The sequence below is a fragment of the Chelonia mydas genome, chromosome 7 (assembly GCF_015237465.2).
Source record: "Chelonia mydas isolate rCheMyd1 chromosome 7, rCheMyd1.pri.v2, whole genome shotgun sequence".
In the NCBI taxonomy this organism is placed as follows: domain Eukaryota; kingdom Metazoa; phylum Chordata; order Testudines; family Cheloniidae; genus Chelonia; species Chelonia mydas.
Genome location: NC_057853.1, coordinates 1,779,083 through 1,797,068, shown reverse-complemented (window position 1 = coordinate 1,797,068; position 17,986 = coordinate 1,779,083). Strand labels below are relative to the sequence as shown.

The following is a 17,986-nucleotide window of genomic DNA, read 5'->3' as shown; positions in this document are numbered from 1 at the left end:
CCGGCACGGCGGGCTCCGCGCCAACGGGGCCCGTCCGCCGCGCGCTGGGGCTGCGAGCTCTGCGCATGCGCAGCGCCGGCCCGGCCTAGGAGCGCGCTACAGAGGTGCGGGGTCACAGGCGCTCGCCGCCCTCGCGAGGCCCGGCCAACAGGGTGGGTGCGCGAGTAAGAACCGAACCGGCCCCGCGCTTCCAGCGTTCCCAAACCCACACGCTGCCCTCCTCGTTCGCTTTCTGAGGGGAGCAGCTCCTCCTCCTCGTGGCCAATAGGAGCCACCGACACGGCCCGCCCCCTACGGCGGCCCAGCGGGGCCAGTGAGAAGCCGGAGAGGGGGCTGGGCGCTGCGTTGGGGCTTCCGGGGAGTAGCAGGGGCGACACCTTTGTTACTGTCGCAGCTCAGGGCGCGCCCGGCGGGGTCGACTCTGCTCTGCGCGTGCGCGATGCTCCCCAGCCGCGCGCCGCTGGGGCCTGGTCACGGTTGCTGGGCTCCCTCCCCTCAGGCCGCCGCGTTGCCATGGGGATCCGACCCCGCCGCGGTGGGGCGCCCTATGCAGGGCTCCCCGGGGAGAGGCGGAGCTCGCGGCCCGGCCCGGCCCAGGGCGGCTGCCTGCTAGGCGGGCCGGGGACCAGGGGTCAGTCTGCGGGGCTGCTAAGTGACTGGACAGCGCGGGGCCGGGAGGGGGAGGGGGGCACAAACATGGCGGCTCTGGGGCCGGCGGAGGCGGGAAGGGAGAGGAGCCCGGGCTCAGGGCAGGCGCAGAGCAGAGGGACATTTCGGAGGAAGGGCGCAGGGTTGAAAATACACCCAGGGAGAAACAGGAGCCGGGCGAGAGAAAATCAACCACCACTTCCTTCCTCCACCGCCAGGCCTCAGGAGTCGCCTCCCCCCTGGTTCTTCGCCTTTCGGGGGGCCTCGCCTCGGCACCGGGGTTACTGGCAGCCCCGTTTGCTGTCACTGGTCCCTGGTGTTCGGAAAGGGGGCTCGAGGGCAGGGAAGGCGTTGGGCGCCTGCCGGGGACGGGACTTTTCGCGCCTCTGGTCCGCTGCTGCCAGTGCCCTCCTGTGCACACAGCTCAGTGCCCGTGTCCTGGCTCCTCATGCTGAAAATCTGGTCCTGCCACCCACCGGCCCCGCATCTACCCTGCCTCAGCTTCCACCTTCCCTCTCCTCCTGGTAGCCCTTTGACTGGCTGCGGAGCAGGATCTTGTGTGCTGAGGGTGGAGTTCACTTTTGTGCAGAGCTCCAGCACAAGGATTATGCACACAGGCCCTGTACTACTGCTTTGCACGAAGGTAAAGGGTGCCCTGAAGTCTTAAAGCACTTTCTGGGTAGAGAGCCGCTCCGACCATTAGTTCTGTAGACAGTTTCATCACTCTGGATGTTACAGAGAGACTATAACATGTATAAGCAGAACTTGAGTTGTTTAAACGCTTATTGGCTGGTGATTTTAAAACAGATATTCAGACTGGCCTCAGTGAGGGCTAGGCACCCGTAAAATTGCCAATTTAAAGTACATCCATGAGTCAGGTACACAAAGTATCTTAGCATTTTCACAGAGTGCAGCTACTGTATTTTTTCACCTTAAAGTAAAAACAAGTGAAAAGATATTCTAAAAAGTTCACCCTTTGGGCTGAGACAGAGTGTGGAAAATGCCAGACTCAAAGGGAAATTCACTGGAATGCTGTGAACTCTTAAGAATTGGAGTTTTCAGCCTGATGAAAGTCACAACAACCTTAACTACAATGCATGCTACCCAGCAAATGCTGCATCTAACATTTCATTTTATATGTTATAATGAACTTTCCTCCCTGCCTAAGTTCCACAGGGAAAGAGCTGTGCATTGCATGGGTATGGACACTTAGTGATTAAAATTCCCTGCACAGACTTGCCATGTTCATTAACATGGTACAGGATCAAAGCTGCATTTGTTGGAGCTGCTGCTGCTTCTTTTTTTAAATTTCCCATAACTGGGTTGTTTAAAAAAAAAAGGCAGAAGCTACTGGTACTGCCTAGAAACTGTTCCTGCACCATGGCCTCTACCTGCCCTCTAATCTACTATGTTACAAATGTCCTGGGGACCCTATACTGCTGACTTGTCCCATGACTTTGCTGCTGTCACTCCGCCATTGCAGCCCTCTCTATAACAAGTGCTGCTGTTGCTATCAGGACCTGTGCTCTAAGCCACTCACATGCCTGTCACACCTGAGGGATCCTTTAAAACTAGTTCCCTCTAGAGACAGGAGGGGATAGAGGAGGTGTTGCTGTGTCCATTGCAGGTGCTCTTTTAAACTTTGATGTGGGAGAAGGTCTTTAAGCATGGCGTTCCTGGGATTGATTTGTTGTTGGTAAGTTTGGTTTGGGCTTGTCTTCTGAACTGCAACTAGTACTTTGGTCAATCTTTCCAATCTTGGAAAGGACATGTGGCCCAGTCCTGCAAACCCTGACACATATGAGTACTCATTAACTTTATTGGAATTATGCAGGTGAGTGCAGGTTTGCAGGACATAAAGAGTAGACCTGGCCCATTTCTGGACCTCCTCTCAAATGGGTAGATGAGCACACACTGGACTTAATCTTTAGTCTAGCACTAGTCAGCAAGAATACAGAAACTATTCTTTAGTTCACGTCCCACGGTGTTGTCTTTTATATACACCTCATGATGGTGATCATCACCAATGACAAATTTAACACAGTCATTGAGCTGTCATTCAGAAAATTCCTAAGGCTAAAGTTTTTGGCTATTCCATCTGTAAACACCAGATGGCAATGCGGAATTCAAAGTGGGCTTGCGCAATGAAAGGGTGACCGTCTCACATGGCTCAGCGTATCTAGGCTTGGAAGGAGTAGCTTATCATCAGTAAATGTCTATAGACGTCTGTTTCACTGTACACACACAAACTGATGAAAAAATACTTACATTGATGATAATCAAAATTGACAGCTAGGCAAAATAAGAAAAATGCTGCTTGATTAGAGTCACAATCCAGTGATTTCGTCTTTTGAATTAGGCTTGTGACAAATGGCCCAGCGAAGGAACAGAAAAAACAGGTGTGATTTGTTGATATAGGATATTTACTTTGTCTGTGTGGACAGTTAATGCTGACAATGTGTGTTTTGATCGTTTATTAAGCTTTAACTTTTTGAATCCTAGCATCTACTGAACTGATCCTATGCAGACTCATTGAGGAACCGCCAGTCATCAGTAGTCTCTGAAACAACAGCAGTGCCTATGGATATTCTGACCCATTCCTTCTGAACTTGGTTCTCAAATTTCCTAAAAAGCATCATGGAAGGCAAGCTACATCCTGCTCCTCAAACATAGGATCCAGTTTGCACTTCTTGTTTTTGAGAGGTCTGCTATTAAGTCTTTGTCTTCATAATATCTCTATTTGTGTTGTTAGGCAGACAAAGCAGGAGCATGGCTATTGTCTTCTGTTCTCTCAGTGTCAGCTTCTGTGGTACTCTTTGGCTGGTTTTGGCTTGGAATATCTATGCTTGATCCTTTGTGAGAGCAAGAGTCCCAGGCTGGGGGGTTTGTTCCATGTGAAAAGCTTGTGTGCAGGTCTCAAGGGGGCCCTGAAAAGGGGGAGAAACAGAAGCAAAATGCTTGCAAAGTGACCTCCAGCCATGAGTGGGGTTATCGTGTCACATAAACCAGCTACATCATTCAACACACAGGGATCAGAAGAACAGAGTTGTTTTTTTTAAGAACTACAGTTAATGATAATCCCATTCCAGCCAGGAGCCCTTACCTCCCAGATGTGCCAGGAGTGGCTGTGTGTATTTGCTCTGTTTCTGATACAAGTTAATTGTATCAGAATACACAGGACATTTATTTGTAGATCCTGACAGGGCTTGTTGATGTGTGAATCACACATAACAAATGCTACCTAATACATAAGAGCAATAATAGAACTGAGCTTCTCTGGCAGAAAGAACCATACCAACAGGTCCTGTAAAAAGTCACTGACTATTATAGTACATGTAACTTGTACACAGATGGAAATATTCCATATACAGAACACCTGGATACAGGACAATAGCATTAAATGGAACAAAGTTCATGTCTTTCACACTAATTTTTCTTCCTTCCTGAAAATATATATATTTTTTAGAATATACCAAAGAAGAGTTCTGGAACATTCTTCATGAGAACATGAACGAAGTCCCAATGCGGGTCATCTGGGGAAACGAAGATCAGGTATTTTGGTTAATACAGGAACTGATACTCTCTGTAGCTGTGGGAATGGAATATGAACAAGAACAATTATTCATAACTTTAAGGAGTGTTTAGATTGCTGTGCATTTTATTTCCCAGAATCGTCACTATCATGAGGTGGCATCGAAGCAGTTAGAAATAGAGTGATTCAAAAAGAAAAAAGGTGACACGAGATGAGGTTTTGAGTTTAAGTAAATCCGAGGCTTGAAGGATGTCAGACTGGCAGCAAAGGAGTCACAATGACCTCGTGACTGAAACAGGACTGCTGGAGGCAGCGCTAGCTTTACCGTGCTGCCCCGGCGCTCTGCCTGGAGCTTCACTTGGAGGAGCTGAGCAGTCTGAACTCCCTCAAGTCGTGTCTCCTTCTGAAAGTGCCAAGATTATCAGTTATGAATGTGTTCTGCATACTAGGAGCTAGACGTGAGATCACAGACTCATTTCCCATAGATCAGCCATCATTGATACCAAGGACTGTAGTGACAGAATGCAATGTGATCTAGAGCAGAAAGGTTGCTGGTCTCGTCACTAGTCCACTCAGCCATCCTGGCCACTGATGGAATTATATATTGAACTGGCTGATGTCTCTCTAAGCCTGAATAAAGAAAAGGAGTACTTGTGGCAGTACTCCTTTTTGCGAATACAGACTAACACGGCTGCTACTCTGAAATAAGCCTGAATAGCACAGCATTGATCCCTATGGATAGAAACTCCTATCTGCAAAACAGAGAGAGATTCAGTGAAGTAGCTTAATAATGGGGAAATGTTGGTCCTGCCCTTACTAGGGGCAGAACTCTGCTAGCTACATTTAAACACAAGGGGTGTTAAAATAGCAGGGTTCTTGCTTTACTACCCTGATCTGAGTGTTCAAAGTGTTATAAACCTGTGTTACAGCCTGCCTGAGGGGATAGGTATCAGAAGGGGGGAAAACAGGGTCTGGTTTTCAGAAGTGTTCTGCATCTACAATGCCAGTTTAAATTTATGCTCAGCATTTCTGAAAAATCAGGCCTAAAAGAACCCAGCCTGCAGAGGGAAAAAGCACCATTTTTAAGGGGAGAAAATCTTGTCTAGAGTCAGCACACAGTGTTAGAGCACTGCTAGCATCAGCCATTCTGATCAGGGTTGGAGCTAGCATTGTTCCGAACACTGTGTGGATAAGGACTAAATGTTCTCATTACTTAACTATTATGAACTTCCTGTGGGTAGATAAAGGAAATAAATGAGTTGCTAGCTGAAGCATCTGATGTGAGGAACAAATGCTTGTCACACATAGTATCCTACTCTGCTACCCAAATGCATATAAGATAAATGCAGAGATTTTTTGCCCCAAAAGGGTCACGGTCACAGAGTCACAAATAACTTTGTACCCTGAGGCGAAGACTTCCTATAGTACTTAACCCTGTTTCTGTCATACAAGTGCTGGCTGTTTCTGGAGTGGCTGTTTCAAGAAACTCCATTCCTGTCACATCTACATTCCAGACAAAAGCGCATCTTGGAGTTTGTGGATCTGGTGGATAATACAAAGGACATTAAGAAACTAGCATGAACTTCAGGAGAGTTGCAAGAAGTAAAGTCTGATTCTGTTCTGAAAAGTAACCATATAAATGGCATACGGTGCTCTATTTGTCTCCAGATTTCTAAACAGATGTGCTCAATGTACAGGCAGAGATATTTAGTTCTTGCAGATTCAATCTGGTATCTGAGAACCCAGCTGCTCCCTCTGCTTCTCATACATTACCTGTAATAAAGGTCCCAAATTAGGCCCTGTACAAACCCACATCATGTCTTTACATGATGCCATCTGAATCACCTGTGCTAACTCAGTGCTTTCAGTGGAGTTACACAGATAGGGCTGACTAAATATTAGTAAACTCTTCTGCTGAAGATACATAAAAGGAATAGGGATTGCTCCCTCTGAGCATGTTTGGCTTTGCAGGGCTGACCAGAGGGGAAAAAAAAAAAAAGCTGCAAAATGTTAGTTTAGTTTAGTTCAGTTCTTAAAGTCAGCAGCTGTGTCTAAATATGTACCTGGAGCAAATCAGCTGAGCAAACATGGCACCTTCTCACAGCCGCTTCTCAGACTAGGACCACACGTTAATTTAGAAAATTCTGCTGCTCTGAAAAGCTTGTGGGAGTTCTTCTACAAAATGTGACAGTGCCAGAGTTTATGCAGCTCATGTGATCTCATCTTCTGTATCAAAATTTTATCAACATTTGTAAGTGTATAGCAGACCCAGGCAGATTTAAGATTCTCTTAATTTTTATAACCATCTAGGCAATATGATAGACCTTGTCATAAACATACAACTAAGGGTAGCATAAAATCCCTCCTTTACCTGTAAAGGGTTAATCAGTGCCATTAACCTAGTTGGCACCTGAACAGAAGGACCAATGGGGAAAGAAGATACTTTCAAATCTGTGGGGTGGAGGGTTTTTGTTTGTGCTTTTGTTGTTCTCTCCGGAGACAAAGAGAGAGACCAAGCAAGTAATCCAGCTCCTACTGAATGATACATCTAAAATTACAGAAGTAGTAAGTAATAGCAAGGAAATGCATTAGAGTATCTTTTGTTTTAGCTTGTGAATTTTCCTTATGCTAAGAGGAAGGTTTATTCCTGTTTTTTTTTGTAACTTTAAAGTTTTGCCTAGAGGGGAATCCTCTGTGTTTTAAATCTTATTACCCTGTAAAATTATCTTCCATCCTGATTTTACAGAGGTGTTTCTTTTACTTTTTTTTTCTTTATAATAAATGTTCTGTTTTTAAGAATCTGATTGGGTTTTTAGTGTCCTAAAAACCCAAGGATCTGGTCTGTACTCACCTTTACTCTCAAGCCTCCCCAGGAAAGAGGGTGAAGGGCCTGGGGGGCATATTTTGGGGAAACAGGAACTCCAAGTGGTCCTTTTCCTAAATCTTTGTCTAACTCACTTGGTGGTGGCAGCGATACCGTTCCAAGGACAAGGAAGAATTCGTGTCTTGGGGAAGTTTTTAACCTAAGCTGGTAGAAATAAGCTTAAGGGGTCTTTCATGCGGGTCTCCACATCTGTACCCTAGAGTTCAGAGTGGGGAGGGAACCCTGACAGACCTGAAGGAATAAAAATACCTAAAGTCTCAAACTAGAAAATTTAAGAATATGTAAGAAATGTGGTAAGAGGAAAACTTTTCTGGATTGAGATTTTAGGATTTTTTATTCCTTCGGGTTTATCACATTGCCTAGATGGTTATAAAAATTGTTGAGAATCTTAAATGTCTGGAACATCAGAAAAGTACTGCTTATATCATTATGTCATATGGAAAGAACTGTGTATGAAAGGAAGACTTGCAGGAGAATACTAACTCTGTACGTGTGGTGAATGAAATGGATGCCCATAGTAAAGAAACAATGTTCTGCATCTTTAAATTTGTTGAGAACTGTTAGATTCAGAGATATACTGCATCAAAGCCAAGCCCATTTAAAAGAAAAAGAGCATCTCTGCCTTTGTTGCCCACAGTGTATTTATCATGGAGCATTCAATATTTGTCTTTCTGAAGCTGAAAGAGCAGCTTAACTTCAGGAAAAGCCATCTGTACTCAGCTGTGTCTGAGGGGATTTATTCCAGAACCAGTGAGTATTTCTTGTCCTCAACAGCCTGAAACAAAATTGAAGATGAGACTGCAGCACCCTACACCTTCAGTGCCCAGTGAATTTCTTGTAGCTGCCTCAAGCCATGTTACGTACCAAGTATTTGCAGGGATGTTTCCATGTTAAAAAGGGCACTTTACATAGTTAAAATGGCCGTGTCAACTTGGGAGGAAATGTAATTTTCATAACATGCAGATTTGGCCAAAACAGTTGATTTTAACCTCACAGATTTAAGGGACAGTAGTTCTGATAACCATTCGTTTACAGTATCAGTATACTGTAGATGTTAACAGTTCTGCAGCTGTGGCAGAAGATTGGTTGTGCTTGACTGTAATCTCAATTTACAAGAAGTGCAAGGTGATGAACACGAATACATTTCCGACCTGGAGTAACCTTGGGCAGCATGAACTCATTTGGGGATGGGGTGGAGTTGAGACAACAACAGAACAGGGACATACTCAGAAAAGTGATAAACAGTTCTAGTCCCTCATGCTGGGCAAAAAAAAGCCGTTTTCTACATTTTGTAGTGGATCCTTTCTCACTTTGTAGTGATAAAGCATAAAAGATTCTCTGTACAGAGCAGTGCACCGTTCACAAGTGATCTTCAGTACAAACTGCTCTGCACCAAAACACTGATCCACATAAGGGAGCTAGAACTTTATCAGGATGGGAGAAAAATGGGTCACTTTTGCCTTAACTAAGTTCATGATTTAGGCCTGGTGTGCACACAATTCTTGTACTGATTGAGCTACTGCAGTTACAGGGGGGCGTGATTTTTCTACTGAGAACTTCATCGGTACAACCCCTAGCGTGGAAGTAGTTGCATCAGTGTAGAGCAGGGGTTCCCAAACTTGGTTTGTGGCTTGTTCGGGGTAAGCCCCTGACAGGCCGCGAGACACTTTGTTTACCTGAGCGTCCGCAGGTACGGCCACTCACAGTTCCCACTGGTCGCAGTTTGCCGTTCTCAGCCAATGGGAGCTGCGGGAAGCAGTGGCCTGGCCTGCACCACTTCCCACGGCTCCCATTGGCCGGAAATGGTGAACCGCAGCCACAGGGAGCTGGATGGCTGTGTCCATAGAGGCTGCACACATACCCTTGTGGATCCAACTGCTTGGCCCAGGAGATGCGACTTACTGTCCTGTAGCTCCTTTCCACATGACCAGAACCTATATGTGCCAGGATTCTGCTGTTGGGGAATTTCCTGCAGAACCTTTCCCTTGCTGTGGTCTCTCTGCTTTCATGAAAGAACAATTATTTATGTAGGCCTCTTCCTGCCAAAGAAAGCCTTCAAAAACACAAACCAAAAATAACTGCTGCAGTGCTGTCTTCCTTGAGTCTGCAGCCAGCCTGAAACAATGGCAGAGATCTGTCCCCATTTGCTGCAGTGGGGGTAATAATGCAAATCTTAACATCTTGCTGATATGCGGATCCCAGATGACAAGTGTCTAAGCATCACCTGCACAGACATCAGTAAACTGTTGATCTGCTTGGTGCCAAGGGAGCCTCAGCTCCATGCCGCTTGTTTTCTTGGGCTGGGAGGTTTCTCTCCCCGCTCGGTTCCAATGGAGAGGGATTCGAGTGCTCAGAAGGTGTGGGGTTCTTCCAAACGCCTAGTGTCTTGGCAAGCTTCGGATCCGATCTTTAGCTCATGCCTTGGTTTGGGAGACAGAGTCCCTAGTGGATGCACTTCAGTACATTTTAGTGACACTGACCTGAACAGTTCCTAGCTTCCCAATGCTGACATGGGAAGCAAACCCCAGAGACATGACACATTTATTTCATCCAAAGCCCCTAGTGAATTTGCTAAGGCACTTTCCATTTTGAAAGTTGATCAGTGTCCCATGGATACACCAGAATTCTCCCAAATCTATACATTTAAAGCTGTATATACAGTTTAAGAGGGTTAAAATAAAACCAGCTCAGCAAAAGCAAATATGCCATCATGCTGGGTGTTCAGATAGTAAACTCTCCAGGTCACACAGCACATCTTTTGTACTGGATGTTTACTTGTTTCCTTTAAAGGTTTTGTGTTAGTTTTGTTAAAGAAACAGACAGCCACAGCTCAGCACATACTATGTGTCAGCCACAAATGCAGGGCAGCTAACTTTAGAAACTTATCTCATCTTAAAACTAGTTTTGTTCTCCTGCAGAATTTGTTTTAGGACAATCTATGTTTTGCACAGTGCTCAACACACCAACAGTACTCAAATAATAAATCAGAAAGCCAGTTGCACCATTTTACTATGTAGTGTGGCAACAACAGCATAGGAGCTGGTTTTATCCATAGCAATAATATCCAAATACAGGTGTAATCTTAATGCATCAATAGGGTCCTCTCACCAAATAGTAAAATTCTGTGGTTGGGGAATTTTGTAACTGGTTTTATTGTGTCAGGGAGAGAATACCATTTTCAGCAGGCCCCTGAGAGTACTAACTATAGTGCCTCCAACAGTCCTCCAAGTAAGGCTTTCTCCTTTGTCACTAGACATACACAGCCACTTCATTACATAAATGCTGTGGGGGGCTGTGTCAGCTGGAATAAGTTAACACACACACAGGATTGTACCAGGAAGGCTGGACACGACATGTCAGCATTTTATTAACCAAAAGTGAAGCTGAACCCCAGAATGATTTTTTTTTAAAAAAACCATAAGCTTATATGGCAGGTATTTTTCCCTCCCGCTGTCAACACTACAGTGCAAGAATCGATCTCTCTGCAATCACTCATCCTTTGAGAATCAAATACTAGTTGTAAAATGAGTTAATAAAATATGGGTCTCCCAATGAATCAATAAAAAACATTTAACTCAATGCAACAGACCAATTTGCAAAACCAACTTATGGAATTCTCCCAGGTGAAAGACCTTAAAGCACTTGGAGCCTTGAGGTAGCATCTTTATGCAGAATTCAATTTTTTTTGAGTGGAGGAAAATATTGGTAGCACATCTTTAGCTCCAGCCAGGCTAAGTGGATTTCAGTAATTCTCTTATGAGGCTAGTGGCTTTCTTTTGCATCTTTAAATACTGATATTCCATTATAGCCTGTAAAGAGAGAAATTACAAGGAAGGCCTCTTGAAATAAAGCATATGGTTGAAGTGACTGAAAACAGAAGTAACTGTAATAACAACAAAAAGTAACTGGAGTGAAAAAACCCAAAACATCTGTATTTTGGCAAGACTGGTTTACAAATACATGTCAAGAACCAGAGTCCCAACATCAGCTAACTGAAAAGGAAAGAGAATGGAAGGTGACATTCAAAGGGGTTTTTCTTTTTTCCTCTGTGCAAAACTGCACTTTGTTTTTTTTTTGTTTTTGTTTTTTTAAAAGACAGCTTTTTTTTTGTACATTGTGAAACCTGTGCTGTGACATTAACCAGAAATACCATATGCCAGGACACTTGACCACTGAAAGCTCCTCTCACTGACTTCACAACAATCACAAGCAGAGAATCAGAAATAAGATATTTCTCCTAATCTCAAGATCATCATCCTCTTGCCCACTTTGCTGCTGAGGTCTCTTATTAAACTAGAGCTCTCTCCACTACCAGTTGCTGGGAATCCATGGCAGATTTACTGAACACAGAGCAATACCAACAGAGAAACTCACACATCCATTAGAGACATTAAAACAAAAGTGGCTGGAGTAAGACAGGGATGTGGTGATGTAGCTGAATCACTATTGGCCAATGTCTCAAAGTCAGTTCTCACTCTCTCTTTTCAAGCATTCTTTGTCCTTTATTGATACTCTGGCTGGCTAGCCAAAGGTGCCATTGAGTAACATTCTATAGGTCACCTCTCCTTATCTTCCTGTCCCCACTCCCCAAAAGACTACAAAGCAAATTGGTTAAAACAAACCAGACCAGCCAGGCAGATCCCAAAGATGGACTTTAAACTGATGATCCCCCACCCCCTGCCCTTAGAGGCTCATTCTCTCTGCTCAAAGTTCAGTTGCTCACTTGCATCATACTACAGTGTCCCATCTGACATTGGGTGTGACACGGCTGTGTGTGATAATTCCACTCTACTGCCTGCAAGGAGCATAGAGATAGATAAAAGTTTGTAAATCTGTTCCCTCATCTGGGACCACTAGCTTTCTGAGTCCATAGCCTCATGTTCCCTCCCTCTGCCTTCTAAATCTATTAAAATCCTTCCATGCAGAATTTCCATAAGGCCCTAAGGGTGTCCAGTAGACCTTGCTTCCTTTTGGCCAGGCTTCAGTACAGTTTACCAGGTTTGCATATTCTGAGGCACCGAGTCCTATAATGCAGAGAACTGAAAGTTGTAAGCGTAGCCAAATGTGCTTTACTCCGGTGGATACAAGGGAGGGGCATCTGAGGAAGTGTTTGTATGGGAAGGACCAAAGCTGGTTGAGGATAGTTATTCAGAGAGATTTCTTTAGTTCATGTGACAGCTTAAGCTGTACGGAAACTCAGATGGGTTTGGAGACCAGCTTGTGTCTGGATTGCCTGGACAATCCACAGCTGGCCTGATTTGAGAGCCTGAGTCTGCTTCTGAATCCTGATCTCTCAGTTATCAGCATGAGGACCTGCCAACTGTTCTTTTTTTAAAATTCTACAATTAAAAAGAAAGATTGAGTGTTTTTAGTGTTAAACCTCAGAAACATGAATGAAATTCCAGTTCCTGCTGCTTTTTTAGCCTTGCAGAACTGAACCTGTACAGTAAAATAGGAGAAACACACTGTGTGTGGAGGCAGTTACAAGAGCAACTAGATAACAGCATCAGGGCTGTAACAGTGAGGCACGCCTTGTTCAGTGGTATTCATTACAAACCAGTCCATCATCTGAAAGCATAATGCAATCTACTGTAACTAGACAACAACAGTACACACTCAACCTGATACGGATCCCACTTTACAGAACAGTGCAGGAGCTGGAAGGAGTGAGGAAAATATTACAGGCTAGAAGCCAACTCCGTGTTGTAGCTCTGCACCTTCCACCTTGTTAGAGCAGATTTCTAGTGTGCTAACAAGCAGGAATTCACAGTTGTAGTATTCTCTCCCCTTTCTCAGGTGATCATAAAAATTAAATAGTGGGTTCAGTTCTACCCATCAGAGTCTGCAATTAAAATTTCACCATCCCAGAAACATGTAGGTAAGTTTCACATAAATTTAGAACACTGAAAATGGAAAGGGGACCACTAGACTTATTACCTACAAATTCATTGCCTTTTCTTTATATAAATATTATATTTTATGCCATAAAAAGGGTCCCCCTGAAGGTCGGAGTCTCATTTAGATAATACTCTGATAAAATCTCAGCAGGATGTGCCTTAAGGTCAATAGATCTATAGAAATAGAAGTCTTCCTAATAAACGCTGCAGATCTGACAAATAAATATCTTTAACTGAATTATTACCTAAAGCAAAAGACCACTCCAAACACACCAACTGCCTAGTTAGCAAAGGCATTTGCTGCATGAAGTCAAATGTTGCTAATTTCTGAAAGATTTAACAAACAGACTTGGCATTTGGAAGTATCTAAGTGCCTAATCAAGTTAAATAATATTACAAAATATTAGAATTGAGGGGAGCTGCTTAAGTACATAATTATTATTCCTTTAAATTACAAAAAATTAACCTCCTTAAAAAGAGAGTTTTAAAACTGATCCAGACAACAGCAATGCCCTGTGAAATCTAGCAGTATAAAGGGTATCTAAGCAGGAGAGGGTCATGTGCTGCAACATCTCAGCAGTAAAATCTGCCCCCTTTAAGAAATGGAGAGCAAGTTTATGGGGATGATACAGCTATGGCACCTTCAGGCCACTGGAGCTGTTGGACGACTATCAAACTCTCTGCATATGTGGTAGCATAAAGAACGAAAACAATTCTTTTTACTGGTCAGAAAATGTTCAGAGTCAATCATTCTTCATTTTCTGCATTTCAGTATTGAGCAGTTATTTCTTTCTTGTGCCCCCAGCTTTGCTTATAGTTTTATTACAGAATTGCAGTACCTGCAGCTTTCAGCAGATGGCAGGAACACCTCAGTGCCAACTTATTCAATGGCTCTGATAATTTCAAGTCCCCTTGATATATTCAGCATCAAACCCAAATGCTACAATTACATTTTTGACACTCTGTAAAGGAAGTGTCAAAGGAAGATATTAAGAGACTGTAAAGAGAAGGCTGCTCCCTGGGGGAAGATAAGCAGCCTGCCATTACAAATCTGCTCTGAAGATTTGCCACAACAATAAAATGAGAAAAAAAAGGAAGGTTCTGTATCTTTTACACTTTGGGTTTTGCATCAGGCACTTATATTGTTGGAGAGACATGCCATTCTGAGCCAAACAAGTGAGAGAAGGGTTAGAATCATCTTTAAACTAAGCCTAATAATGAAATTTCAGCAGCAAAGTGGAGGCATGGAGTGAGCCTCTCCCCATCCATCTGTGCTGAGACTTATTTATGGTTTCTAAAATGCCCAAGAAGACAGCAGCAGTAACTGTTCTGTAGTGTCCATTTTTCCTTATGTGTTGTGTTGCTGAGAGGAGGCTTTTCTGTGTCTTGAACTGAGAAGGCACTAAGGTACCCTGTGCCTAATTCCCTGGATCCAACAGGTCCATGCTTGTACCAAACATTGCCACCAGCTGCTCCTCATAATGTGTTATATTCCTCTTCATAATGTCCATGCAGGGGCCAAGCAGCCTCTCGAATGCTTGCACATCCATGACTACACAGAAACAAATAGAAGAGTGAAAACAAATAAAGAGCTGCCCTGCAAAATAAAGCAATAAGCCAATCCGAATTACTTTCTAAAACTCATGTAACTTGAGTCCAGCCAACATGGTTCTAATGTTTCAGTGGAAGCCACTCACACTGAAGTCAAACTTCTCATTTTACAAAGCTGTCATGCTGATCCAGGAGACTAATAAAAATAAATGTCAGATCCTGGCATAAATCTGGAGGCCAAATGCAAAAAACACACAGCTGCAATACAAGCATGACTGAAAAATCTCTGTCATGTGTAACAAACATCTTTAGAGGGAAGGAAATCAAGCTGAATGGAGGTTGTGCTTTTTATGCTACCATGCTGCGGATACACACTTGACTCTATGACTTCCCTTTTCTGGAATAGTGGAAGCCAGGCACATAAAGGAAGTAACGTACTTAATCTCCATTGGGCACTTACGCCATCCCCAGTCAAAACAGAAATGGTACAAAGAAAGGCAAGATGAAGGAAACAAGGGTTCCCATACTGAAGTGCTGAAGGACCCTTACAGGCCAAAACTCCTGGCCTTGACTGAAGAACAAGCAGTCCAGTTTGGATGCCAGTTAGAATCTACATGGCTGTACAACTTAATGGAATAGCATAGACAACATGAAGCGATTGGGCATTGCTTGAAGGCACCTACTGCAGAGAGATACCTAGCAGCACAAAGTACCCTTACCTAAACACTTGACATCCCCAACAGCATAGGCAGAGGCTGCTCTGGGTTTGTTGGTAACAAGTGCAAGCTCTCCAAAATACTGTCCTTTCTGACACCGGGCAATCTCCACTTCCTGGTTAGCGTCCTTACTTGTCATAGTCTGTGCCAGAAATAGAACAATAAGCAAAGTGACTATTTTAATCACAATACAGTGCTATGCATACAGCTCTCTCTGAACAGAAGATCACAGCTGGCAGAGAAATGCTTCAGTAATGGCCCAGTATCCTGTGCACAGGGTCTCCAGAATATTCCCTAACAAAGATTTTAAGTATAACATACACAAGGCTCTGCCCAGTAAAGATTGCCTCAAACCGGGAGAACTATTTGTTTGAAAGCAAGACTCCAGTTAAAAGAAGTCACAGAAGGGCAAAGGGTTAAAAAGATGCTGTACTTTGAGTATCTGTTGACTGTTGCCTACTACAGTCCCCCCTAGGGAAGACTGTATCCATGTTTGAAGCTTGGAAGGAAACATCATGACAATTTGCACATGTGCAGATGTAAGCAAAGCATGTTTCTCAAAACAGACATGCATCATCTTCAGAATCGGTTTTTGAAATAGCTTGAAGTGACTTTGGGGAGATGTACAGCCTGCCTTGCCCAGCTAGAAACAATAACGATCAGATCTTCAAATAATCCGAGAGTTCGTCTGTTGTACAGTACAGCACTTTTATTAAGAACATAGATCAGGCCGAGAATCCATCGAGCCCACTGTCCTGTCTAACCCTATCCAGTACCACATGCTTCAGGAGGAAGGTCCTATGATGAGAGGGTATTTTTCTTTTTAGACCCCCCCCCCCGAAGATGTAGATTGAGCAGGGCTGCCTACAATGATGCCCAGGACTTTTTTAAAATTTAGAACACAGCAATAGCATGAAATGGTTCAAATTTTTTCCCTTCAGTGTTGACTTGCATTTGTCAACACTGAACGTAACCTGCCATTGTGCTGCTCATTCACTTTGTTAGGTCCCTCCGCAACTTTTCACTCTTCTGTAATCTTTATTCACCTACATAACTGTGTCATCTGCTGGTTTTGCCAACTCACTGTTCACTATTTTTCCCAGCGCATTGATAAATATATTAACCACCACTGACTCTAGTATGGAACCATGCTACACCTCCTCTCTATTAACCTTTGTCTAGAGTGAAAATTGACCATTTATCTCTACTTTTTGTTTCCTGTCACTTAGTTTCTAAACCACGATAGCACTGGACTTCTCACCCCATAACTGTATTTCAACTCACCTTGCTTTTAATCAAGATTTTTACTTCACCAGACTCTACAATGTAAAAGCTGTCTGCTTTATCACCCTATAAAGAGAAAAGGTAAGAATAAATTTGCCATCCTGTTTTAAGATACAGAAATTATATTCAAATGTTCACACTATTCAGGGCTTAGTGCTAAATTGTGCACAAGTTGAAAATTTGCTGCAGTGACTAATACAGGAAGTGGCCTATATTGGGCTAAAGCAGTAGCTCAAAAGAGGGGTGAGGAGTCTGAGGAGAGTCTTCCTGCTGACATCCAAAAGGCTAACATACCAATATAAACAAGGAAGGTTTTAAAAATGCTGGTGAAATAGAAGGGAAAAAATTGATAGGAAGTTGAACTGGTAAACAGTCATCAAGGAATGCACATGTAATATTAAGAAAACAAAAACAAAGCAACAAAGTGATAACTAGAGGAGTCAAAAGCAATAAGAAAGGGTTTTAGAAGTACGTTCAGTAAAAGAGAAAGGTGAGGAATTACAGAATCTCTGCAACATCAGAAAGGAGAGCAAGTATGAGAAAATAGCAAAAGAGCCAACACTGCAAGGAGCTGCTTCTGCTCAACTTGTAGTGAAAACCTTGTGCAGGAAGCAGTTCAGTGATTTGAGATGGCAAATGGAGAGGCCAACAGCAAAAGGGCAAACAAAGACGGGGGGAAATCTGGCAAAACTACTGCAGATCCTGATGAAATGCATCATATAGTTTTTAATAAAACTAACCAAGGAAGGCCTGGAACCTCTGAAAACAAGTTTCAGTGAGTCATTGGAGAGAGACTTGCTGTCTGGAAAATACCAAACATGGTAGCAACTATTCCTTTAAGGTCAATAGGAGGAAAGAACCAGAAAATTACCAGCTAATTAACCTGACACATTCTGGGCAAAACAGCTGAGACTAATAGGAGTCCAATACATCAGCTTTTGTGGGAAAGGTGTCTGAAAACTAATAAGAGATATTGTTTTGATAAAACTAAGCTATGCCAACAAATCAAATGGCCTTCTATAGGATTAATGGTATATCTGACAATGAGTGGACGGAGCATATTGGGATGTCAATAAGGCATTCAATATAAAGCCAAAAATATAATATTAAAGAAACAAAGTCATTCATTCAAGGGAAAAAAAAAGATACAAATTGGTGGACAGCTACCTGAAGAGCAAACAAGTCCAACAAAGATATTATAGGGTGGCTTCAGGTAATCAGCTAAATATGACCTTGAAGTGCAAAATGGCTGGGGAAAATGGGTGTGTACACCCACAAATGCACCAGAACTACCACCCTTGGAAATACAGTGTGTTCACCTTAGGGCTCACAGGATGACCCCCATTATCTGTCTAGCTTTACTTTGATTCCATATATATTATATATATATATATATATATATATATACACACACACACACACACACACACACACAAGTACAGAGACAAGCGTTTTGTAGACAGGGCAGGAGCTT

The 17,986-nt window shown here is 43.3% G+C and overlaps 1 long non-coding RNA gene across 8 annotated transcripts in view; it reads left to right on the top strand.

Moving 5' to 3' along the window:
* The first annotated feature begins 640 nt into the window (after window positions 1–640).
* Window positions 641–17,986, top strand: part of LOC119566849 — a 64,275-nt gene continuing 46,929 nt past the window's right edge. For 7 of the 8 annotated variants that reach the window (XR_006292411.1, XR_006292409.1, XR_006292410.1 and 4 more), the window contains exons 1-3: window positions 641–1,291; window positions 3,151–3,351; window positions 4,115–16,593. This is a non-coding gene — a long non-coding RNA (uncharacterized LOC119566849). The remainder of the gene's footprint in view (window positions 1,292–3,150; window positions 3,352–4,114; window positions 16,594–17,986) is intronic. The other variant, XR_006292405.1, reaches the window with a different exon arrangement.